Below are 27497 nucleotides of genomic sequence, written 5' to 3'. Positions count from 1 at the left end.
AGAATTGGGGCCTTGGTTGAGCAGTCATTGGCTTAGTACAAAGAGATGTGCATTTTGTCTGCATGGGCCAGTGGTGGGTAACAAGACTCTTCTTTCCTCAGACACGTCTCGGAGCCCAATAAACCCTTACTTTCCTCTCCAGAGCAGTGGCAGACACAGCCCTGCCCACCATACTCAGAAGCACACGTTGCTGGAAGAGTCCTTTGTGCCACAAGGCCCACATGTCCCCTGTGCCACAGCTTCTGCATTCCAGTCTTGAGGCCAACACAAAACCCAGCAAAGTCAAGGACAGGATTTTTACAAATTCTCATGGGCTCAGCTGCTTCCTGGCTTGACTTGCAAGATTTATGGTTGCATCTGAGCCCTGACAATAACCTCATCTTTGATGGTGACTGACAAGACAAAAGAAGATTTTGTTTAATTTACATCTTTGCTTCCAAATGTGTACACGGGCCTCAGTGTTCGAACACAGTTCCTCTTGATTTTGACACTGAGACCAGAACTGAAGGGACTAAAATGATTCAAAAATATTACACTCACCCTTCAAATATAGCTTTAATTTTTTTGCTCTTAAAACCCAAAAGATAAAGACTGAAAAAATGCATGACATTTTTCATTGACTTTGTAGTCTTTCTAAGTCCTACTGATACAGTATAACTTTAATGACACAGTCACTATTTTTTGCCTTCCAAGCAATCATGATCTCAATGGAAGTGACAGTAAGAGATGCTCCCACTGAAACTGTGTCTCAGGAGATAGAGCTTTATTGGAAGAAATTCAATACACTTTTGACACAATGAAAACACTATTAACAGTAACTAAAATATATTCATAAAAGTAGTTTCTTTTCAATAGCAAAATCCATGGTATTTATGCTGTTAAAGAAAGAAAGGATCTCTGTGGAGCTTTGCAGTGATATTGGGCTCCCCTCCCTGAAGCCCTGAAGACGCAATGTGACTCTAATGGCGCAGCTATTTTTTTCTCCTATAAGAAAACAACACTAAGAGAGATGCTCCCACTGAAATCATATCTTTGGGAATAGGAATTTCATGGAATTGATTTACCTATGGCACAGTGAAAACACTAGTGAGTAACTTGAGCATATTCAGAGCAGTGGCTACTTTTCAAAAGTAAAATCCTCAATAGCTGAGACTTCAAAGGACAGCAAACACCACAGCTAGAGAAGAGCCTTAGGGCATTTTGCAAAGCTGAGGATAAACAAACAGGTCTACCATCAGTAAGCCTGTATTATATTTTGAAGAGAAAGCTAATAAAGTTTCCCAAATTCAACAGAGCAGAACAAAATTTTGCATTCCATGCTTAGTCACTGTACCTAAACTCTGTGGCAAAAAAGATCTCCTTAAACTGCTTCTAGTAAAAGGCCAGTGCTTCTCCTGCAACCACAAAAAACAGAGAGATCAAAGAGACTTCGAAACACAAACCTGAGATATGAGGTGGCTGCAGGGAACAAAACCAACCAAGTCCCCAAGTCTATCATCAAGCGGCCTTAGATGCCATCTAAGCATCACTCTGCAGCCTTAGCCTTCTAAAGATTAATTTGTGCAACTTCACCTCGCAGGGCAGACAAGATGGGCAGTATCAAGCTTTTTCCTGTGTCCTGTCCACAGAAGCTACAGCTACACTATGATTATGGATCCTCCTTCTGGCACATGAAGTGTTTGAAAATTGCAGCAGCAAGCAGCTAATAATTTTTACAGCATGGGCATTAATGGAAACTTCTGCCACAAGCTCTTGATAGTAAATGGTATTCCTGGGAAAAAGAAAATAAAAACAAGCAAAAAACTCCCACCAAAAAAACCAAAAACCCACACACTCCGCAAAGAAACTGGAATGGTCAAACAGCCATTCTCTCCCCTAACAGATCTAAAAAATATGGAATCATTTGTTGAAGCTTAAACACCAGTTTGGACTACTCAAAACAATACTGTGAGTGGGAACAAGCTCAATTTCAATCTGAAATTTTACAATTCAAAAGCAACTGAAAGACACATATTAAACTGGAATTATTAGGGAAACTTCCATTGTTATAGTTACCTTCTGCTCTCATTTTATGACATCCGGCTTTATTGAAATGGTAGCAACTCACCTTTCTTGCAAAAAAGAAAATGTTTCTTTAGCACCAGCCTTTTGCCATATCTACCTGATTTTTTTATGCAATTTACCCTCAGTGATTCCATGTTTTCTGTGGCAGTATGGTTTACAAGAACAAGTAATGGAACCAAAATGAAATCCTGCATGTTACAAACATTTTACTTTTTAAAATTATGAATAGAACCAATCCTACTGCAATAACAATAATAAAACCAAACTAGTATGAGTGGAGAACTTTTAAATACTTTCATTGTTGACACACAAAAAATGACTCCAGAAAATGAAATCTTAATCTCCTCAAATAAATAGGATCTTAGCTACTGGCTTTTATGTGCATGGTATTTCATGCAAAGAGCAATAAATATGTATTTTCTTGAGAGTGTGAGAATGACAGCAGTAAAAAAGGTTCTCAGTGGAATCTCTTCTGGGCAGTTACAACCCAAATAGGAAGAGGAAGAAAATGAACCACTAACAAGTCTGTAGATATTGTTACCACTCTGGTGTCTTCCATATTAAATGAAAAGGAATAGAATTCTCTTATGTTCTAATCTACAATAATTAATTCAGACTATTTGTTTTCAATGAAACAAATCTAAAGAGAAAAAAAAGAGAGAGAGAGGAAGAACATTTTAGGTGCCTATCACGAAAAGCAATAAAACACCTTTTTTTAACACTTCTGCATCCACTTAGATGCAGATCTGAGAGGAACAGACATATTGCTACATAAGGCCTTTATGATCCCCTAAACTCTATGGCCAGGAAGACTCTGGGGTAACTTTGGATGTTGGCATCCACGTGCTGTGCCCTCAGCCCAAGTGCCCACAGTGCCAGTGAGTGCCACAGGGCTGTTCCTGTGAACAAGGAACTAACTACACTCACTCTTGCCCCTCCACATCCCATCCCTCCTCCTGACATGCTGATTTCTAGGACGATAATCATAATGTATTTGTCCATGTGTAAAATTCCTCTGGATTGTATTTTCAAAGAGGCCTCAGACTGACTGCTAACATTTCAGCAGCAGCTCTCGTCTGAAGCTCTGCACACACAAAATTCTTTCTGTATTTGTACAGATCGAGAGATCTTGCATCAGTCAAGCAGCAGAGGAGCTCTCTGAACTGTGTGCTCCAGCAGCACCAGTTGTTTGAAGTTCACAAAAGAGCTGTGTCATGTTCTTTGCTGTTGAGCACTGCCTGGGAATTTATTGTCCTCTAGTTTTTCATACAAAAGCTTTACAGTGAAACCATCAGTACAGAGCACTGAAAAGGCAGATTGCAGCAGCACTGGAACAAAGATTACTTTGTTTTTTGTTTCTCTTTCCTCATCTTCCAATTGTATTCCAACCTTTCTAATTATTTTCTTTACAATATATATTTATTTTTTTTTATATTTAATAAAATGCACCTTCACATTGACATTTTAAAATTTGTGTACTCTCCAGTTATTTATTTTATGAATAAAACAAACACAGTCCTTGGAAGGATCTCTAATTAACAGGGTTTTGGTAATAATTTTCAATGTTTACCTTGTTCTTATTTTATGTTGAAAATACACTTGTACAAAACAGAAATCTGGATTCCCAAAATAAAACATATCTGTATTTTGGCAGAAAAATAGAAAGAAGAAACCACAAACAAATGTTTCTTGCATTACTCTAGAGAAGTGTCAATTTAAAGCCCAGATAACATGACACAGTCACCAAATGACACCTTGTCTGCTGGTCATCAAAAAAAAATCTCAAGATGCCTCTTTGGATTCAGGCCAAAATCATGTGTTCAGAAAGCAAGAAAGCACACTGTGTTTTGTGCTTCAAGTACCAGATATGTTGTACAGTACAAATGCTGAGCTCCCTTCCAAGCATCCACAGGTTGTGAAATGGAATTGCAGGCAAGAAATTGTCCCATGGTAAGGCTTCTCTTTCAGTGTGCACCTAAATATTTCCTCATTTTTATCTAGCTCTAGATTCAAACTTTTTTTATACCATAATTTTTAATGAGTTATTTTAAAAATAAATTATTTTAATCATAAAACATGTTACTTTATGTTGGGGTCCCTCCCCCGCTGTGTAGCCCTGGGAGAGGGGCCCTGAGGGCACAGACACGGGGCTTCCCTGCCCCTGCTCAGCCTCGTTCCCATTGGTTGGTTTGTGTTCCCTGCGCGGGCAGAAGGACCCTTGGGCCCGTGACTGGAACAGTTCCTCAGCAGAGCTCCGGCCATGCGGCTGGAGAAATAAACATCTCTGAAACAGCTATCAAGAATCTGTCTGTCCGTATATATTTCCTTTCCACGGGACTCCTGGTTTGATATATGCGTGTTGCAGGATCCCCACTGCAACAAATGGTGGAGATTTGTGAGCAGAACGATCCCCGATCCCTAAGCGACTGATTTGTGTGAGTAAACCCTGGAAACTTTGGATTCCTCTTCTTGGTTTTGCTTTGCTATTCCGTATCTAAACTATGGAGGAACCGTGGGAAGACTCTTGGCTCTCAGAGCCGCATATGGACATTTATCTTAAACTTAAAATGATTCTTGAACAACGATTTGTAAATTTTAGCTTGATTCAAGCTCAAAAAGAACTGAAACACTTCCTGGCATGGTTGTTTAAGAACTTTTTCTATGTTTCTTGGGATTTAATTCTTACCAAGGGCTTTTGGAAAACCGTTTGGACACAGTTAATACTGGAGTCAAAATATATGCCGATGGAAGAATATTTTCGTGAATATTATTTAGTTACCGAGACTGTTGAGCAATGTCAGCTGTGTCCTGGTGAAGGGAAGCCTGGCTCAGGGACCGTGCGGCCCAGGCCACGTGCACCGAGCGCTCTGCGAGCAGCAGCGAGGCAGTTCCCGCGCGCGGGCGGAGCCACGCGAGCCGCAGTGTCGGTGGCGGAGCGGGGAGCGGCGGGACCCGGCGGTGCCCGAATGGCCCCGTGCAGCGCGTGGTGGAGCGAGCCCCGGGAACGCCCGGCTGAGAGGGGCGGCACGCGGGCGGCGGCTGGCGGCGATGGCGGTGGAGCGGAGCCGTGCCCAGCCGAGACGCGCGCTGGAGCGGGGCGCGGGGGAGTCATCGCTCGGGGGCCCGGCCGAGACGTGGGTGCAGCGCCCGACATCGGCAGCGAAGCTGCGACCAGAGGAGGCGACGCACGGAGAACTGAGCGGCGTGGCCCGGCCCGGCCCGCGCAGCCCCGAACGCGACCCCGGGAAGAGCGCGCAGGCACGAGCAGCCCCGACAATTCCAACACGGGAGCGACCGAAAGAGACAGCAAAGACGCAGCGAGACAGAAAACAGCAGCCACTCGGAAAAAGGAAAAGATCATAGCAACTAAGACCTTAGGGATAGTAAAATGGTATAATGTTAAGCAAAATTATGGTTTTATAACAAGGTGTGACAACCAGCAAGACATATTCGTGCACAGAACTGCTATTAAAAAGAATAACCCTGAAAAATGCATCCCAAGCTTGGGAGATGGAGAGGTGGTGGAATTTAATATTGTACTAGGGAGAAAAGGGTTACAAGCATCGCAGGTCACTGGGCCTGATGGTGTTCCTGTAAAAGGCAGTATATATGCAAAAAATCGTAGTCATGTTAGACAGTATCTCCATTGTAAGCCCCCCCTACAGTTTCCCTTTCCTAATCCCACCTTTCCCTTTTACCCTATGTCCTATTACCCCCAGTGTATTCCCAATCCGTTTTTTCATCCATGGTTTCCCTCACAAAACCATGCTTTTGCCAATTGTTTCCCCAAAAATCCCTTTCCAATGCCGAGTGGGGGATGAAAAGGGGGAGGGAAGAAGTTAAACCCTCTCCTGCCTCAGTTTCCCCACAAAGCATGCTCAGAGTTCTGTCTCCCTTCTGTCAGCCCTAAGATGTTCCAGAGAATCTGTTTGGACATTTAAAGACTCAGGAGGGTGGCTTGTTTTGTCTTGAAACTGTTCTTGTTATGTTTATCCAGTTGTTTTCATTCTCCTTTTATTAAAATAAAACGGGTGAGGTGTTGGGGTCCCTCCCCTGCCGTGTAGCCCTGGGAGAGGGGCCCTGAGGGCACAGACATGGGGCTTCCCTGCCCCTGCTCAGCCTCGTTCCCATTGGTTGGTTTGTGTTCCCTGCGCGGGCAGAAGGACCCTTGGTCCCGTGACTGGAAGAGTTCCTCGGCAGAGCCCCGGCCATGCGGCTGGAGAAATAAACATCTCTGAAACAGCTATCAAGAATCTGTCTGTCCGTATATATTTCCTTTCCACGGGACTCCTGGTTTGATATATGCGTGTTGCAGGATCCCCACTGCAACAACTTTACATGCTGGACTAAGAGAAATAATCTTCCAATTCTTTCATTCCTTCCCATTCACTAATACTTTTGGATTAAGGGGGAGGGGAGTGTTGCCTACCAAGTGACAGCTCAGAATTGCCCCACGGCAATTATTGGTCCCCCTTGGGTGTAAGCAAACCGATCTATTTAATGTCTAGTAGCTGTTGAACCTAAGTAAGTACATTGTGTCATTCAGTCTCTAAATAAAACAGGAATACCATTTGTCCTCCCAACAGAAAACAGAGTGGAGCAGGGAAAGCAAGTTCCTGTAAACAACACTCAGGAGTGCAGCTGGAGCTGGCTTTTGTCCCTCCTCTGTCAGAGGGCTCAGACTCCAGCAGGAGATTGTTGGAGCTACTGGGTCCCTTCCCCTTGTGCCAGGACCAGAGTTAGTGTGTGAAGGGTTTGATCCTAAGTGAGACTGCGAAGAACGACCACGGCCAGCCTTCTGTAAAACATTAAGTACCTGTGTCTTGCAGTGGCGCACAATGAAATGAACAGCATGGAAAACAGCGTATAAATTCATAGCAAATTCACAGAGTCCAATTTTCTTATTTAATTATTTCAGCAAATAATTGGATCCATGTGTAATTGGCAATTATGTTGTAAGTTTTACCAATGGGTACATTCTCCCAAGAGGTGACATTCCCTGAACAAGGATGAACAAGATGTGCATTGGAGTTGTGCTGTTTCCTGTTGTATACAGTATTTCCTAGTCACACTACACATCAGTGATGCTTTACAGACAGGTCTTACAGTGCGTATGAGCAGCGTGTCTGAACAAACACAGAGGTGTTTGCACAATAGGCTCTCTGTTTGTGATGGGATCTACATGCATTACTTTGGTAACGTCAATGAGGACAACTTCCATGAGTAAGATATTACAGTAAATCCACAGGAAGCCTAAAAAGTCATGTATAAGCAGCCCTGATTCAGCACTACTTCAAACAGAAATAGAATACCAATTAGTGCAGCAGAGAGATGCAACACGACCAATGCTTGAGTCAAAAATATCACAGAAAAACTCCCATTTCTTCACTTTATAAAACACTCTTTGTTTCTATCATCAGTTTCTCCCCTCCTTGAGTGTTCATAAAATAGTGAATTGAGACAGAAGATAGAAGCTTTATTTGACTGTGAGGGGGAAAAAAAAGCTGTACATGTACAAAAAGCATTTAGATCTTTCACAAATGGTCACAAGTTATAGTGGATGTAGAGGAAATTATCAGTAATGAAGCAGACAAAATGTAATGAAGCAATTGTTTAAAGTTACTAGTCCTAAGAAAGACCAAATCTTAATTTTTGTGCTCAGTGTAACAGATAAAATTTCTTTGCTTTCCACAGGCTGGACTTGTTGGTAATGTTACAAAGTGGTTCTGAGTGTCAGAGTCTGTTATTAAACAGACTAATACCTCATACTACACACCATTCAGCAACTTTTTAATTTTAAATATAGTCTTACATATTTGTTGTACTGAGGTATCTGCAGAATTGTAATAAAATCAGTGGAACTGATAGACAAATAAGGAATTACTTGCTTGCTATGCTCAGAAGTATCAAAAAATTGCTGAGAAACAATCCATGCTAAATAAAGGCATTTCTTTCCCAAAGTTTTTAACATAGTTTGGAAAAACCTTTGTTCATTATTACTGACAGAGAATAAAGTCACAAAGGCCTGGTAGAAACAAATTGAAAAGTATTTGGCTTCTCTCCTCCGCCTTCTGTGCCAGCCATTTGCACCATCTACAAGGCTGTCCCTATAAAAATTTCCAGCTATTTTTGCTACCAGCAGAGAGGCACAGCATGAAGCTTATCCACATCAAACAGCCTCCTCCAGAGTTTACCAGTCTTTCATTTTAATGTGTTGCTGTCTTTCTAATCAGCTTGGTCCATCTCTGGGTTTTTGCATCTCCCATGTATATCTACACATTATACTTCTGGTGGTTTATTGAATTTATGAAATTTCTTTCCCCTGGTGGACCAGCCAATGAATTTCCTACTGATAATTTAACTGTGGTAAGTAAGCTTCATCCATCATTTCCTTATTTATCTCTGGAAGCAAAAGCAATAGTCACAGAGTCTTTGAAAAGAAGGTTTGTGACCTGACCTTGTGCCTTCAATGAAAACTAATAATGACTTGATAATAATGGGATTTTTCTTAGGAGTATGAGACCTGTCAAAGCATGGTCTGGAATGAAAGTTCCATTAAATAGCTTGGCAATGATGCAATATTGGTTGACCTGATTGTTTTTCCTTCAGGAGTTATAAATCAATAGCATGTGCCCAGATTCATGGAAAAAGTTAAAATCTTTCTCTTTCATGAAATATTATTCAAAGTATTTTTGTTATGTGTTTTCATACATTATTTAATAATTTTATTTATATTAATTCTTATTATCAAACCATGAGGAATTACCATTTAATGTTCTTTGTATTACAGTACAACTGCATAATGAAAAGGTAGATCTAGAAAAAAAGCAAATTGTTGTTCTCATCCTCCACAGAAAATAATATCCAGATCCAAATGCATGCTGTTTTACCTGATTGCAAAAAAAAGCTGTAGTTTAAAAAATTTCCCCTGACATTTTTCATGATTAGTTTTCAACAGGCATATTGGGTTTCTATTTTACATACAGAGAAATGTTCACCTCTTTGCCAGCAATGAAAAATATCTCCAAAATAATACAAAATGAATCCTCAGTGGTACCTTCATGAATCACATGAAACTGTGTGCATAGAACAATATTTTCTGGGATGTTAGAATCTCATTTTAAATGCAAGACACTGAAGACTCTGTCTCGCTCCAGCATGAGACTGATCCTTCAGAAGAACCTCAGCCCTAAACAAGGCAACTACCAAAAATACAAATATTTTTCTGCTCTATTTATATAACAACCAAAAAAAAAAAAGTAAAACTTCTAGATTGAAAAGCCTCAAACAAAGCAAGAGTCACAATAATATTTTGTAATCTGTTGCACAGTAATTCACTGAAGGGTCTATAGAACAATCACTCACAAGAGACAAAGAATAAATGGTAAATGAAACAGGTACTTTTTGGGGGCAACACCAACACAACCTCCCTGCCTTGGGGACTGACCTACCCAGAATTCATGTTTCAGCTTAATCAGGTAACCTGGAGGTACAGGACTGTAGAATTTGGACAGTGCTTTGATTCCAAACCTTCCCAGTACTGAATGTCCTAAGATCCTGATTTAGAGCCAACACAATTGATACAGTCTGTCTTGAGATCAGACTCACGGATTTAACCACACTGTTACTGAACCTGTCCAGAACTGATTGATTCCTATAATTTCCAGTATGAGATATATATTTATTCATCAATAAGTTATACAGAGCTTTACCTGGGTCAGACATTGTCTTTTCTCTTAAACAGTTTCTCCTTCTTGGTGTTCCTCCTGTTCACCCTTATCCCTTTACATTCAGTTTAATTACATTAATTTTAAATAAATAAAGGGGATTTAGTTAAATCCCATTAAGAGGAGCAAATATGTCCTATTTAATCTCTCCTTTTTTTATTGTGTTAAACTAAACAAAGCTTTGCTAGTCCCACTCACTTTTTCCACTCACTTTTCAAACTTGCAGTCTTTTCCTGAATGTTAATTTTCCTTCATTTTGAAGGACCAGAAACTAAATTTTGCAGATAAAAAAGACCATTACTTACACTAGAGTACCACTGCTGTTGTGTATCCACAGTTGCCAGAAGTCAGAGTCCACAGCTGTGTGAGCTTCACTGGGCACAACTGAGTATGTAACAAGGTGCACTTTTAATACAGCAACATTTACACTACTGAGCATTAGAGGAGAGGAAGCTGGAAGTGGAATGAGTGATTTGCAATTTGGTCACTGTCTCACGAGCTTGTTACAAACAAAGCAGCAAAAGACTATTTATGTTCAGGTAAATGTTTCAAACAGGAGATGCAGCCATTTCCTAAAAAAATTGTGTAGAGAAATCTTTTATCCTTTGGTTCTCCTTGCTCTGCAGTCACCTTCTCCTTCAATCTGCAGTGTGACAAATACGTACAAGCACACGTGTAAGTACTTGTATTTGTCATTTGTCATTGTGCAATGCTTTTGCTTAATGCAAGCATTGCACCTTTCTGTAAAGGCATGGCACTGTTTAGGGCTGAGCATTTGTAAGAGACGGTCCGAAGATCCCTCATCTGCCTCACCATCATCGCCGAGGACAGAGACTGAACACAGCAGTCCTGGCCTGGCTGAGGTGGGATGTCTGCCAAGTGCTGCCTGCGGGTGTGCCCGCTGGGAACTGGTATGCATTCCTGAGGAAAATTAGTGCAGGTCCCAATGGACTGCGCCATTCTTGCTGCCCAGGCGGGAAGGACTGCGCTGAAGCGGAAAGGAATGACCTGTCCTGTACCTGCTTCCCAAAGCAACGGACCCCATAACAATGGCTGTAGATTTCCCAACCTCTTGGCCAGTTGCTCCTCGCTTCTGAAAAGGGCTATAAAGGGACCTTCTGAAATAACCGAGTCCGAGATCTCCCCACGGAAAGAAGACGAATCTATTGGCAGAAGACCACGAGGACTTCGTCTCATCTGTTGGTAGCTATTGCCCCTCTTTTTCCCCCTCTCTACTTTGTTTCTCTCTCTCTCTCTCTCTCTCTCTTACTCTCTTCTATTGCATTACAGTGTTGTGGGCACTTAATAAAGGTGCATGGACTTAATAAAGTCCTTTTACACTCTGAGATCGATAAACGAACCATCACGACCCCCGCTTGCATTAGCGGATCATGACAGCATTCTGCTGCATTATTTGCATTTTGGATTTTATTCAGAATATTCAGAATCACTCTCTGTATTTTCCAGTCCTTTTTTCTTTCCCAGAATACCAAGCAATTCCAATTCTTTGTTTTGCAAACTAAGTCCACTGAGTCATTATATCATCTTCCTGCCAAGACGTCTGTGCTCTCCTACTTTCAATAGTCTTGTTTCTCCTAAGCCAGACTTTGCAGCAGTCCCTTAGTTATTTTGGGTGTTCTGATCCCTGACACAATCTGTCCTCAAATTCCATGAATCTGAAAGACATTAATCCAACCTCACTAACCCCTATGAAACTGCTTTGGGTTTTATTCTGACAATGCTGCATTCTTTAAGTTTCTAAAGTGCAGTCTGATTTATTTTGTTCACTTTCTATAAGCTGCAAAAAAATTCTAAGGTGTTACCGAGCTCAATATTTTAAAACAATACCAAAAATTTATTGGTTTTTTCAGCTAAATCTACTTATTTGAACCCTTTCAAATTATCTCCACCACATAGAATTGCAATGAAATTTAATATCACACTTCTTTTTGGTAACATCTTTGCTAATGTTTATTTTTTCTACTAATTTTTTTTCTCCCTACAACTGCTTCATTTCAAGTGCTATGAGGGCTTCACACACAAAACTAACCAAATAAGAGTTAGGAGTTTTGACACAAATTGGAGGAGACTGGTTAACACTACAGCTGCTGTGCTGGATGTTACAGGAGGAAGCTTCAGAGAGGAGGAGAAGGATATGGGCACAGGTTCAGTTTGGTGTCCCTGCACCACTTTTTCAGTCCTCCAGCCTGACTGCCTGCTCCCAGACAGCTGAGGGATGACCTCTGCCACTTCCCACACATCCCCACCACTCTGTACATGTTCCCAGTGGAAAATGTACATATTTCTGGAAGAGTCCTACCTCCTGATGCATGGCTATGTGCAGCACAGGGGGTCAGGGAACCCGAAAGGGTACATGGAATATGTTTAGAGACCATTTACTGTCTGTTAAAATGAAAAAACTCTGTAAGTGGGAGGCCAGATGACAGCCACCATAGTGCACAATTGCTTTCTCTGTAGAGCCCAATGAAAAGAAATATTAAAAAAAATAATAATAATAAAGCCATTTTCTTAGGTTACCTGCCAAGCCACAGCAGCAAGATATTCCACACATCAATGCACAAGGTATGCCATCGAGTCAGTCCCTCTGCTAGAAAAATTCAGCACAAATGGCACCACAGTGTATATGTATCTCTGCTGAAGGAATCTCCAGGTGTGCTCAACACCTTGTCCAGGCTGCACCCCCTGAAGCCATGACAGTTACCATGGCAGCCATTCAAAGACATGTGGCAGGACTCAGAAAGGTAACCTGAAATGCCTAAAGAAGGTTATTTAGGACACAACAGTAGTCTGCTTCAGAATTAAGCCAGGACTTCTCCACTTCAGCCCATTTTCTACTCTTTTTACCGACCTTGTACTAAAAAACAATATTTTCTCTATATTGTTTGGTTAACTTGAATACTTTTTGCTCCTGTCCAGAGGATTCTCAGTACCAATTTAAAGGTAAAAAAAACCCTTACCCTTGAAGTCATAGAATACAGGGCAAAAAATTTAAAAAGTAACCCATTGGTATTCCCACAGGCTTTCTCTGTCCCACTTATTTCCTCAAACAGCACAGGTTTTGAATTGCATTCTGCCAAGTGCCAAGACATAAAGCTTCTATATTGTCCACAGTGTGTATTTGTGAAACTCTCATACTGCTCTTATCTCAAATGTTCTTTCCTGCACTAATCCTGTTTGCTGTCTCCTGGTCTTGCAAGTCTCCTTACCCAGGAGGCTCAGGAGGGCCAACTGAGCACACCTGAGTGAGATGTTGCAAAAGAGCTGAGGTAAGATCTGAGGGCCAGCAGCTGTGGGTTTTGAAGCTGCTGGAGATTCCTGTGACACTTAATGTGAACTTTATGAGATGAGCATCCTGAAATGAGGAAGGAAGGACAGAAGCAGCATAGAAAACATTATGCTGTAAGTCAGGAGACCAAGGCTTTTTTGGTTATTCTTCCCATATATGACGTTTAGATGTAGTTCCACTTCCTCACCAGTTGTTCTTGTTTGTATCAGTTACAAAGTTTTTAATAATCACTCTCACCATTTGTTTGTGCAATGCACAGATCATACAGAGGGGCCTTGACAGCTTTGGGAAAGTCTGGTGACTGAAATTCAAACACAAAAGTGCACATTTCAAAATGGCATTTCAGCAATCTCTGTCCCTGTTGCATTTTCTCCCAAACTGTGAAGGGAGATGATGGTGTAGGGATAATGAACACTTTTGAACAATACTATTTTCCAGAGAGAATCCAACTCGTTGACATCACTTAGAAGCCAGCAAATATTGTGCAGCCACAGACACATTCAAATGTGTGGCCTGTTATGCATCCCTGTTTCTGGTGAAGGATTTGTGTTACTAAAGTTTGAATGCATCTTATTGCAGCACTGTTAATCATTCTGGTATTTGCCAGACAGTTTAAATTTCACATCCTGCTTTGTAGTTAGATATGAAAAACTGTTCAAAACTGCTCATGTGATTTAGGAGATGAAAACAAACAGTATGCAGCTATATGACTTGTCGGAGCTACGCTGGTATCCTTGCACAATGCCCTGGCAGAGGAGGATGCCAGCTTCCATCTGGGAAGACCATGCCTAGTGCTGGGTTGTGGAAACAGCTCTTTTCTAAGTCACTTAAGTGCTTTTCAATTTCTTGGCAGCAGCGTTTGAAGAATTTTCTGCGTTACAGCTGATTTCATTTCAAGAAAATGCAGGCAATGTCTATTTCAAATAATATGAAAAAAAGACAAATTATCTCAGACAGAAAATTAAGAGAAAAATAAGCAACAATAATGGAAGAAACCATAAGCTGGCATACTTGGCTAAGATGTATATACTTTAACTGAAATGCACAGTCAACATTTCAGAAAGTGATTACTTTTTCCTTTAAAAAAAAAAAAGCAAAACAAAACACATGGGGAATATTCCTTTTTTTCCTGTGGAACACTGTATAGATGGTCAAGAGTTAAATCTTGGGCAAAAGTAATCCTGGATAAACCTAAAACAGCAACTAACAAGCAGAATCTCCCAGCAGCAGGGAGCAAATGAGTTGGAGAAATGGTGAGGAGAGGAGAAAGCATGATTTCTGAGCAAGTCAATTCTTTCTACAAGAATAGAAGCAGCAGAAGGAAAAAATTAGCAGAGTTTTTTTAGATACAACACAGAGTAGTTTAAAAGAAGTATGATGTAATTGGGGTCATGGAGATTTGGCTTATGCAGGAGACTGCCTAAGATACCAAGCTAAAAATTAAAGGAGACTCATAAGAATTGAAAGCAAATGCTGGAAAAGGGGAGTTTCAATACCTAAACTTCCTATTGCAGATTTGGTAAGGAGCAGAGAACACATTATCATTCTAATGTGCTCAAGGTGTGGAAGTTAAAGACAGAAGTATTAGATGCTGGGATACCATAATAACCCTATGTCCTAAAAGGCAAAGTATGCCATATGGTCCCGTCTACTCGACCATGGTGGAACTTCTCAGCAGCCTTCCTGAGAACACCAACAGCCGCTTTGGCCTACTGGGAATGGAGAGGTGAACCAGAGAGAGCAGGAAGCTGGCTGAGATATTACAGCCAATGCTCCTTTTTGGATCAAGCTACAGCTACTGTATTTGGGGTTTTTTTCCATTTCAGTTAAATTCCCTATGGTTTTTAGGACCTGATACAGAGAATATCTCAAAATTTCTCCTCTTTCAAGATATTCATGGACAAAATTATTAACTTACTTCAGCAATGATGATAAGAAGAGAGCAAAGAGATGCGTGAGGAGGTGTTGCCAACTGTCCAGCAACTGCTGAAGGAAACATAAGTAGTGGGACAGCTGATCTCTGACAGACTGCTCATTCAGCAGGATGCTGAGAAAAGAGCCTGCCAGAATCTGGCATCAGAATCTGGCATCAGAATCTGGCAACATCAGAATCTGGCAACAGTCTTCTGCTTGCAGTACAAATCTGAATTCATGGCTTCAGAAAAGATTGGATTTCCTAAAGGCTGACATTCCAGATATAGTGAAATTGAAACGTATTACTACTGTGATGGACCAAACACAGGTAGAAATGCAAGGGTGAGGAGACTGCATCTTGGAAGACCTCTTCAAAGGCTAGAAGTGACCAGCCTCAGAAACACAACTGCTCTGAACCTCTGAACTTCTGTATCTTCTGAGCCAAACAATTCTGACGTCAGCATAAAGATCCAAATGTCATGTTTGCATGAACTGCTTGAAAGTCACACATACCTTTCACTCTCCACTCTCAGAAATGTCTTCTTTCCATATTTACTATTAACTACAGTAAATTCATCAGTTATCAACCTCAGGCAGAACATCATTAATTGACAACTAAATGTGACACAATAAGGTACCCACAGTGTCTCAGCATCTTCCTTTCTTGTCCCTCAGTTAAAATCTTTATTAAATATTAATGAAGTTTCTTGAAACTGCTCCTGCAATGAGGCCTTTTCAGAGGCAACATACATCTGATAATGTGTTTCAGTTCAAGTATTTACAAGGGTCTTCTGCTTCCGTTGTTGAGAATCAGTTAAATAACTGGAACTTGTACCACATCTTTCCTAGCGCAAGCTACAGCTGATTCCAGCAAAGCATCTGAGTATGCAGCACTGGTATAGTTCTTTCAATTAATTAAAGGGAAATTTATACCAGAGAGGTAATTAATAAGAAAATAAAATCCAAACCAAAACAAGCCTCAGGTAAAATTCTGCAGAAAATTTTATTTTTTCCTTCAGACTTATGCTAACTTTTTGTCCCTTTTCCTTGAGCTCTGTTCTCTCCTCTGTTTTGCTGAGCAGATGTGCAGACTTCAGACTCAGGTTTATAAAAGTACTTTCAGAATATGGACATCGAGCTTTTTCCAACTCAGTAAATTATGCTTAAAATTAACTTTCTGGTCATTTCTTCCAAAGGGTCTTTGTGGCTTCAATATAACAAGGCTCCAGGCCTTCATGTGCACTTGAAAGATCTTCACACTTCTAAAGATCTCCAGAGCATTTTATCCTATTCCTGTCCTTTTCACTCCTTAAATTTTTATATTTATAGCTATGTTTAACTATGAATAATCTAGTAAATACCTTGAAATCCCTTGCTTTTATTTAATGTTAATCAAAGCTGCCATCAAAATAAGTTACAATAGTTACCATGATTTAGAGAACCTTAGGCACCAAAACAGTTTAAATAAATTGACACAGCACTCAGAAATATGCTAGTGATGATTTTTTTCTAATCCATTAATATTGCAGACTCCTTTTACCATTTCAAGGTTATTTTTATGTGGATTCAGTGCTTATATTCTAATGTTATTTATTTAAAATAGCAAATAGAGGCAAACATTCAGCTAGTGAACCTTTATGCTTCCTTAGGAGTTCCATTTCTCCACTCTGTGTGCCTGGGCTCTTTCAAGTGCAATGTTTTATTATACAACATTTATATTCTATCAACCAGCTACTTGGCACACACAAACCATCATACCTCAGAATTCAACTGAGAGGTGACGTTCTGTAACCATTGAGCTACTGGGTACTTTTTTTGGAGGGATTGTTACGCAATTCTTGGCTGCATTATTCAACACTATTTAAAGCCTGGGTATTTAACAATAGTTGGCTGTAATTTTTCAAATATTTATTAGAGAAAAATATTAGTCTGATATAGGGGCACAGAATTTCAGACCTTCACTTATGGAAAAACAGCTCTTTTTTGGTCTGGTGGCAATGGGGTTAACTGCCATGTGTATAGAGAGTGGAGATGGTGGGAAGAGAGGGAAAGACAAATTTCAGGGGGGTCCCAAGTGCTGGAGAGCTGGCCAGAGTAACGACATGAACACCGATACGATTTGAGCATCGTTCTCCCTTTACTGTTTACCTACACAAGCTGATATCTACTTTGCAAAGATTCATGCCCAGTCCCTCTAGACGGCCTTTAATCCACGGGGGAGCTGACCGGTGTATAACTTTGCCAAGGACTTTCAGGGCTGCCTGCAGCCAGGTGTTATCCAGGCTTGCCTGCAGCCAGGGGCCAGTTCAGGGGTTTTTCCTCGGCAACCCTGGGTTGTCCAATTTTTCCAGGGGTATCATATGCCCCTGTTCCACAAGGAATCCCTCTACAGACAAACACCAAGGAAAAGGGAATAGGGAGAGTGATGAAGTTCTTAGCTCTGAAATGGAGAAAGAAAATGACCATTTCTGGAATTTGGAAATGTTAAGCATGATGGAAAAGATGGAAAATTTTGATGTGCCATAACAGCAGTATCTCTATTGAGTTCAAGACTTTTATCATCCAGTTGGAGCTACAGTGCTTGGATCATCTTTTGACAGTGTATTATAGCTCTCCCTCTGGGGCTGAGGGCTGTTGGTTTATATCTTTCTATTCCCATGCTCACTAGTTGCTTGCTTTCACTGGCATAGTACTGATGAGGGCAAGGCATTGTCCTCCCTAAAGTGTGTGCTCAGTGTCTGTGAAACCTGGTAGTTCTATTATGCAGGACAGTCAGTGAGAGGGTTGTTTTGTATTTGATGCTCAGAAATGTTAATAAAATGATATATGTTAGTTCCAATTCTTAGCGTTGTATGTCCTTTTACTAACACTTTATTTATTCAGTAGACTCAGTGATTAATACAGCATGAGTAAAAGACTCTTGGAATAATAACTGATGCTCCCAAATGACTTTATTCTACGCAAACTGTATATTTTCATTTGATCTCATTTTTAGTTTGGAAATTAGGGAGCAAGACATTTTAAAATGCTGCCTGTCTGTTAAATTTCCTTTCCCACAGTAAATAGTGGCCATCTGAGAACAAATTTGGAAGACAGATAAAATTCTGAAGCTCTTATACTCATTCTGGAAATCAGCAGCTGTACAGGAAAGAAACAAATTAGTGCTCTAACAGAGAGAAAGACAGGATTCAGCCATTATACACTTCTCTTTGGCAGCTGCATGTTAACTGCAGAAAGTGCTATTTCCTGCCAGTGTGATCATCACAGGAGACTTGGGAAGGAACTGGGAGTAATGCAGTCAGAAGAGAGGACTTAGGACACAAAGGACATAAATCCATAGGAAGCCAGATCTCATTAATTTCCCTGATCGTAACGAAATGTTCTCTTTCTTAACAACGACTTTTTGCACTATAATTGCAATTTTATATATGTGTATACATTTACTACACACACGAGTAGTAAAAATAGCAATTTACTGAAACATTATGAGGTGCATATTTTCCCTCTTTTTTTTCCTTCCTTGCTCTTTACAGAACTCAACTGCACATGTATAACCCCACACCCCATCTCATTCACCAATGAGATGTTGAATCTATTCAGTGAGATTTATCAAAGAAAGATTGCATCAGGAGAAGCAGCAGGTGAACTGCATATCAACAAGAACACTGAGCAGTAAATATTTTTCAAAGAACAAGGGATAAACCACATGAATATTTCCTTTTTGAGAAGGGATGTCAGATTTTTCAGATTAGTAACTAATGAGAAAAAGGGTATGAATAAATTTTGGAAGGGAGGGTGGGAGGGAGGGGAGCAAGGGAGGAAGGAAGGGAGAGAAAAGAGAGGGAGGAAGAAAGGGAGAGAGAGAGGGAAAGAGGGAAAGAGAGAGAAAGAGAGAGGAAAGAGAGAAAGAGAGAAGAAAGAAGAGAAAGAGAAAGAAAGAGACAAAGAGGAAGAGGAAGAGAGGAAGAGAAAGAAAGAAAGAAAGAGAAAGAAAAAGAAAGAAAGAGAAAGAAAGAGAGAAAGAGAAAGAGAAAGAGAAAAAGAGAAAGAAAGAAAGAGAAAGAGAAAGAGAAAGAGAAAGAGAGAAAGGGAAAAGGAGAGAAAAAGAGGGAGAAAGAGAGAGAAAGGGAAAGAGAGGGAAAGAGAGAGAAAGGGAAAAGAGAGGGAAAGAGAGAGAAAGAAGGAAAGAGAGGGAAAGAGGGAAAGAGAGGGAAAGAGGGAAAGAGAGGGAAAGAGAGAGAGAGCGAGAGAGAGAGAGAGAGCAGGATATTGATACAAAATTGAAGAAAGTGATAGATTACCACTGACAAAGAAGAGTTTTGGTTTTGCTCTCAGTATTTTCCCTAGAAACCCTTTAAAAAGAGGGAAGGAAATTGTGTGTTTTCTTGTTTAGCTTTTCAACTACTGCTGCGAGGTTCTAGATGTAGAAGACAGAAAGGGACAGCAGTGCTATGGGCCAGAGTAGGCAGGGAAGATGTGCATGGAGGGGAGAAGTGCATTTGATAATGAACTTCTAGTTTAGCAGCAAATCACTGCTGTTGGAAATTCAGAATACTATCCAAAATAAGCAACACGTATTGTGAGCAACAGATTATTTCAGTATTTCATGGTACCAAAAGCTCTTACCAACAGAAAGAAGCAAATTGTATTTTTAAACTGAAGTCACAAGATAAGTGTTAAGTCTTTAAAGGATCTGTAGTGCAGTCTGAGCTATAAAATGCTGCTATTACAGTCGGTTGTAAATCTCCCTGACAGCTATGTCTGCAGTTCTAAAACTGAACTACTGAAACAGTGATACAATAATAATAAAAGCAATGCAACATAAGTCCTGGATGTACTAGATTTATGAATAGGATAGTCTTTCTTGAAAAGGGCATAGAAACCCCAATTAGCTAGGAAAAAAAAGATTAATAGAATTTTGTCAGTATCCACCAACATGAGTATCACCCAGACAATGAATTCTGCATTCCTTAAACTAATCTGATTCTTCAGTAATGTCACGTTATAAAAAATTACACTTACAATTTACACTTTGTTTCTGTATTTTGGTGTAGCAAAGGAGATCACTAGTAGTATGTCACAGGAGTAAGGGAGAAATTGAGTGAAAAAAAAATAGGAAGAGCTGTCTACAAACTGATCAATACCAAACATCAATAGGGTTTGTGCTTCTGTACCACCAGCTTACCAGAATAAAAGAATATTTTTACAGTAGTTTTCTGACTTGATTTTTTCTGTAGAACATTGTTCAGAAGACTTTTAAGAAAATTTTCCACAGAACCTCAATATACCAGTAATTAGAATCACTAAATTTATATCACTAAAGAGATGCTTAGAAAACTTGAACCTTAAGAATACTGGATTGAGTCCTATTTACATAGACCTTAATGCTGCATTATGTATTTGGCACATGAAAAATCCCATCAATTTAAATTAGATTTAAATCAGATTTATGTTTAAATTAAGTGAAGTTAGACAGGGACATAAATATTTTGACTACCTGCCTCTTTTTCTTCATTGATCTAGTGAAACAGACCAAAGCAGTGGCAAATCTGAGTCAGAAATTGTTGATCTCCTCTCTTCCTGTAGTGACTTCAGCATCAGACTGCAACTGGGGAAAGCACAGTCCTGTGGGCTGCTTTTGAAGGCATCATGAAACTGCGTACTGCTGATTGTGGCAAGAGGTTGTGGTTCCAATGGATGGCCACATAAAGAGCAAACATCTATGGGCCCATCTCATACCATTTAAATTGTATTTGACAGGTCTGAATATATAATTATACAAAAATTCTTCAATAATTTAGCATAATAATAAATCAGCTTCCACTGTGATTCATACAAACATGAGGTAGGTAAGAGTAATCCCACAGCTCTATCAGTGCATCTCATTATCAGTTTCTGACAGCTGCTTCGTCGTACTTCGTACTGATAGAGGAGGCAGACAACTAGCTCAGAATTCCAACTGGGCTTTGTCTAAGTGTGATTGTATAGTTTGTATCAAACATCCAGTCAAGAAATCTCAGTTCTGATTGATTGCAATAGTGACAAAAGATTTTACACTAATCCTGTTCCACTCGGATTAGAAGAGTCTTAGCCATGTCCTTAAATGTTGACAATTCAGATGAAAGAGTGCCTAGTATTTGACTGAGAGGGAGGAGTATAAATCCTTTACTTTTATAGGCAATCTCATTCATTTAGGAACACAGGTCAACTTTCCTACTGCACATTAATATAAGAAAACCAGTTAATAGAAAAAAACTACTCATGTTATTTAGTTTCCCAGCATAGGCCCCCTCAGCACAGCCAGCATTAGGAGAACTGAATGGCTCAGAGAGACTGGAAATTCAGTACCTTAGATGTAGTTCAGGGAGGTGTGGGAGTATTTAAAAGATTTCAAAGATATACAAGAGCAGTAACTGCCCAAAACATTGCAGAAACAAGGGTGGATACTGTCCTGATTGAACAAAATTATAGTTGTGTAAAATAAGCGTGAATTCAATATCATGGCAAGTTTTCTTTGAAGTAGAGAGCAAATAGCAACTTCTACAGCATTTTACCCTTACCTTCAGGAAAACTCATATGCATGAGCCTACTGTCATTCACCTACTGTCAGCAAGTGACACATTTGGAAATATCCATCAAAGCCTGCAGGGGAAGAACTTGTCCCCACTAGAGTGAATAGAAACCTTTCTTTTTCCCAGAATTCATTCCTTGTTACTGCAGTTGCCCCATGAAATTAATGTGTATGAGGACGAGCAGTTCCATTTTGGCAGTGACTGTTATCATCAGTATAGTTCCAAAATAAAACAAAAAAATGTCCCCTAGTGTTTGTACAATATACCTCTCTATCTACATATGGATGTATGAGAGCTGGAGGAGAGGGCTGTTTGTTTTAGGTTTTGTGCTTGTGAACAACATCCAGCTCATTTCAAAACCACCAAAGCTCGAGCAGGGAACACTACCCCCACTATATTATCAAGGTTGCAGGAAATGACAACTGATGAACAGACAGCCAACGTTTTACAAGTGGTGATAAGCCATCAACCCAAATGTTTTATTAGTAACTTTTCTTAAATGATTATGTTTTCTTAGAGGAAAAAATCCTGCACCATACTGTACTGTAGAAAAGGATAAAAGTTAATTTCAAAACAAACTGTCAAGGGTTATGGTGCTAAAAGCATCATTTTCACAAAAAAATTAAGATTTCCCTCATACGAATTTTGTTGCCACAGAAACCAGCAACCACAGAATCTGAGATCATTTTCTGTAGAATAGAATTCCTGTGACCTTGAGTTTAATCAGTAGTGATAGTATTAATTTGAAAGCTGGAAAATAATAAAAAAAGTATTCTGCCATTTTCTGAGTTAATAATTTCACAGCTGTGGAAAAGGGGCATTCTTTTACAATAGTGTAATTTTGTAATTTGAACTCCACTGCTGTGAACGTTATTGGACATAGTGGCATCTTATTAACTTCACTGGAGTTGCTCATAATTGCAAGCACAGCTGACATATCCAGCAGTAAGATTTTGGAAGGCAAAGCTTTTAGCTCAGGAGACCTTAAAAAAGATTTTTTTTCTTTTATTTGTCAGAAAAAAAAAAAAAGAAACCTCCAAATATAGCCACGACACTTCAGAAATGATTGTTAATATGCTTTGGAGAGGAAGATAGGAAGATCACTCGAGGGAGTCCTCCCTCAGTAGCTCCATATTCTCTCCCACACCCCGCAATTTCCACCCTAAGGAAGCTGGCAGAGATTGGTTCTACCTATGAAATTTCCATAAGTACCAAACTAAGTGCTATTAAACCCATGGAAGAGAAATTTGATGTTAAATTGGACTCTTGTGCTCTACAAATGTGAAAAATTAGGGGATAAAATGGAAATGCTTGAAGGTACACATTCTGCTATAAATGCTCAATATGATATTAAAAAAAAAAAAAACTAAGGGCTAATGTAAGAAATCTTTCTGCTCTGTTAAAAATAATGATATTTTATGCCATAAATTAGAGGCGCTAGAGAAGCAGCCTCAGAGCAGGTGTTTTAGCATAAGTGGTGTTTTCGAAGGAAACAGTGACATTGAAGGAGTTGCTGAGTATTCCACGTCCATGGCATGGCAAAAAGTGCATCTGACCTAGTCAGCCTGCCATTAGTGACTCAGAAAAATGAGCTGTCTCACAGGAATCTGAACTGACTGCAAGAGTTTCTCTCTTCCAGCTAAGCATATTCCAATTTTACTGCTACTTCCTAAGTAGACTTAAACTTCTAAGAGTCTTACAACTTACTCAATGGGAGCAGAATTTCTGTTTTAGAATGGGTTAAAAACACATCATATGCTTATTTTTGTTGAAAGTATAACCATTTCTAAGTTCTGTCAAATATATTCCTTTAAAGGAAAATATAAATTTGTTTTTATATTTATTTTGTGATATAAAAGCACTTCTTTTCACACAAACAAAATGTAAACAGGATCTTTTTTTAATATAATGTATATTGACAAATATAATTTTTTATCTTATAAAAAGCAGAAGTACTCTAGAAACATCTTTACACTAACCAAGTCGGGTAGGACAGCAAGAGTTTTAATGTTTACTGAATTAATGCAAGTCCTTAGTGAGGAAGTTGTTCTTCCTACATAGTCCTAATCTAATTTTATTCCAAGAGAAATTTTCCTCTTTCCAATAACATGCTCTGTCAAAAAGCTGTACAGCTATCCACATACCTTTCTTAAGTACAAGTAAACAAAATGGCCTTACTCTGATACAGAGGATAGATCACAGTAGTGAACACACTGTTTGGAAACCAGACATTGCCCAAGAGACATCCATTTTAAGGCCTCTCCTGAGATCTGTGTCAATCAGATTTTGCTGTCATTCCAGTACAACTCCAAACATGTGCTTCCTATCATCCTGGAAGTAAATAATACAAAGGTTCCAGGAAACAGCCGCTCTTTGAAGGAACCAGAACCATGTCACTGATATCTGATGCTTGCAACTTGTCAAAAATAGGCAACAGAAACCTATCTTGCACTTACAAGAGACCAAGGAGGATGTCTTTTTTATCTCCAATGTCTATGATTTAGCTTTCCTCTCCCCTGCGTGCTCATGCACGTGGCAGAACTTTCCAGGATACTTGCAGATTACTAAAACCATATATAATTTAGATTTTTTAAATGTAAAAACTTTCCATTTTGTGTTTTAGTTATAGAATCAGTGGTTTGTAGTCTTTTATTCCAATGGGATGCCTCCTATGTGCACTAAGTAGTGCAGAATGTAGATACTCTCCAGGAGGTCCCTGAGGTAAGAAAACATCATATAAAATTTAACACTCTCCTCCAACACTTCAGTAACAACTAATGGCAGGAGCTGAAACTTGTAAAGAGGAAACAAAGCAAAACAAAGGAGCAAAAAAACCCAACCAGGGGTTCTGGCTCAACTCATTTTAGCATAACAAATCAGACACGTTTTGGGGCTACATTGAATTAGAGACTTCAGACAATACTTCAAACACATTTAACATCCTGGTTCCTGCAGAGGTCATTTTCTTTCCCAATTTTTATCAATTATCATTTGTGTTGTGCTGAAGACACAAGAACTCTAGAGTTTTGTGATTTTTTTATTCCTGTTTATTTATTGTGGATGTCCAGTGAAATTACTGCTTTTAAGCCCTGGTGTCCACAGAATACTGTAGCAAGAAGGTATTTATTCTAATTAGTGTTATTGTAAAGTAATCAGACAACTGTACACACGGAAACAAAGAGCAGAGGTGATGCTTAAAGAAAAAACAAACAACATTCTCATAGAAATCAGTGGTATTTAAAAAGATTTTAGAACCAGAGCAGAGGCAAGACTGCACAAGATAAGCACCTGAGTTAACATGGAGCTCAAAGAGTAAATATGGAAATATGGATTGGAAGTCAGGAAAATGCTACCTCTATACCAGCACGTCAATAAGGCTTTTGGTGGGCTGTGGCATTCAGCTCTAGTGTACATGTTAAAAAAGATATTGAAATTCCTAGACCTTAGCAAAAGCGCTACAATAATTATTTTGCATTGTAAAACAGTCTACATTTTGAGAAAGAACAAAACAAATTCTAGTTCTGAACATATTTAACTAAACAAAGAAATGATAGTACTGAACCAGTTACTCAAGGCTGTACAAGATTCATCATTAGTTCAGCTTTTTTAATCCTGGTAAGATTTTTTTTGAATTAGCAGAAGTTCAGAAAATGAAAGATATTATTTGGCTACAAGCACCATTTACTGAAACTCAAGCTGTCTGTTATTTATGTTATTTATGGAGAAGTCACACCAGACATGTTTAATGGTCTGTTCTGACAATAACAATCAGTCTACAGGTCTACCTGGAATTAAATGTTAAAAATGTTGTTACAGCTTTTCAAAATATTATCATTGAATTTCACCAATATTCTTTAGTCCTTAAAAAAGCCTAAATAGCTTTCTCATTCTGCAAAAGCAGTGAAGCAGAATTGTAAGCTCTGAAGAGCCTATTTTGAAGCACTCCTGAAGTTCTCTCTAAATCTAACCACCCAACTCCTTTCGCTGTCTTCATCTCTTGAAAATCTTTCCAAAATACTCAGTAACAACTACCCTTCCATATCCCCATACATCTTTTCTGTTGAATTATTTGTAGGAGGACATCTAGAACCAAGCAGTAATTTCTGTCATACAAGTGGTATTATTGTTAATACTTTGTTTTCTTCTTTCTACATTACAGAAATTCTTTTTCCTATTACCCGACAAGAACTAGTTCTTGCTTAACAGATAAACAAACTGCCTGCTGAGCCTAAGCCTACCTTATTTTGTCTGGGTTTTTTGGTGGGTTTTTGGGGAGTTTTGTTTGTTTGTTTTGTTGATGGTTTTTGGTTGGTTGGTTGGTTAGTTGGTTGGTTGGTTGGTTGGTTGGTTGTGGGGTGGAGAAGGTTGAAAAAAGAAAAGGCTTTTCCTGGAGTCCAGTATGAACATGTGAATATTTGTTTCACCTTGCTGACTCTATGTAACATTTGGGTGACTAATTTTCCAAACAATCTGAGCATTAAATCTAGAGACATGAATTTTCAGTGTTATTAAAGATGCTCAAAGGACCATTGTCAATGCAACTGATGTAGTAAATTCAGAATTACCTTAAAACATCCACCAGACTGAAAACATAGAGGAATGTTACCCCTACTATTACTCTCAACATGTTCAAGAACTTTTTTTTAATTATATATTAAGGTTTTGTGCACAAATCTAATTTGTTGAAATAATTTGAGATCCACATGAGGCCAGCAATATTGCAAATGACTATAATATCCATGAAATTATGACAGCTAAGAGCACTTTGGACTCAGTTATAGATCCCTGTAAAGTGTCAAGGGTGAGCTGGTATTCAAGTGTAGGTATTGAATTACCAGTGTGACTGGAAAGGGTTCCTCAAGCTTTGTGCTCACTGTTTTGCTATTTTGAATTTGGTTGTTTGAAATCAGTGCTACAGAGTACTGAAATGAAAAATCCCAGAGGAACTACCTGTAAATTCAGTTATGTTTTCCTTTCCCTTTCTTCTCAGTTCAGTATATTGCCAATTTTGAAGAGAGAAAGCCTATGTCATAAGATAATGTTTCCTGACTTGTGGAATTACAGCACAAAAAGAGTATTTGCATGTCCTATTCAGGTCTTAAGTAGATGTTAAATGATTTTTCTCCATAAGATCCCATGTAAGTTTAATCTACATCCCTGTTTCTACATCTCTGGAATATTTTCTTTAAATATAGACAGATAGCTGGGTTATTCTACAGGCAGAAATAGTTAGAAAGTTAACATCTTAATCTATACCTAGAAATTATTTTTTATAAAAGATCTATTCACCCTGTTCCCATCATGGTACAGTAATGCATATATAGGTTCTCAGAGACAATCTCTCAGAACCTACCACTCATTTTCTTTCCTGAATAATGCACTTGTCCTGTCATAAACAAAAGATAAAACAAAATGAAAGCAATAATTTTTTTGGCAAGCAGAGAAATAGAAGCAGAAAGATATATTTGAATTATTTGGCCTTTTGCAACAAGCAAACTGTCTAAGAAATGTGACTCGTACTTATGGGATAAAATGTTTTGACACTCAAAAGGACAATCAATGACTGTAGAATTTCTTTAAATACTGAACAGAAAGAACAGGCTAACCTTGAAATGATTTGCTGCCTTTTCGCAGGCCCAAATCCTTAATGCTTACAAGGGTAGCCAATCTGTCCATCAAGATCAATAGCAACAGCAGCCTGGCCAATATCTCACAGGCAAAGGGCAATACAAAAGGGAAAGGAAGTGATAGCTACATTCTTTTTTTGAAAAATATTTTTCAAAAGTTTAGATCCGATCACTGAATCTTCTACTTCAAGTCATCAGCATTTACTAAAGAGCAAAGACAAAGCACAGGATATAATTCAGATCTTGCAAATGAGGAAAGAAATGTAGTTTACTTCAGAGCAGCAGA

At 39.1% G+C, this 27497-nt stretch overlaps 1 long non-coding RNA gene across 12 annotated transcripts in view; it reads right to left on the bottom strand.

The window, feature by feature from the left end:
* The window catches only part of LOC125330595, a 473930-nt gene that overhangs the window by 359687 nt on the left and 86746 nt on the right, over window positions 1–27497 (bottom strand). The gene's annotated exons all lie outside the window — the stretch shown is intronic.

Source organism: Corvus hawaiiensis, chromosome 10, assembly GCF_020740725.1.
Source record: "Corvus hawaiiensis isolate bCorHaw1 chromosome 10, bCorHaw1.pri.cur, whole genome shotgun sequence".
NCBI classification, from domain to species: Eukaryota; Metazoa; Chordata; class Aves; order Passeriformes; family Corvidae; genus Corvus; species Corvus hawaiiensis.
Note: the sequence above shows the minus strand (reverse complement) of the source record. Positions and strands in the feature narration are given on the sequence as shown.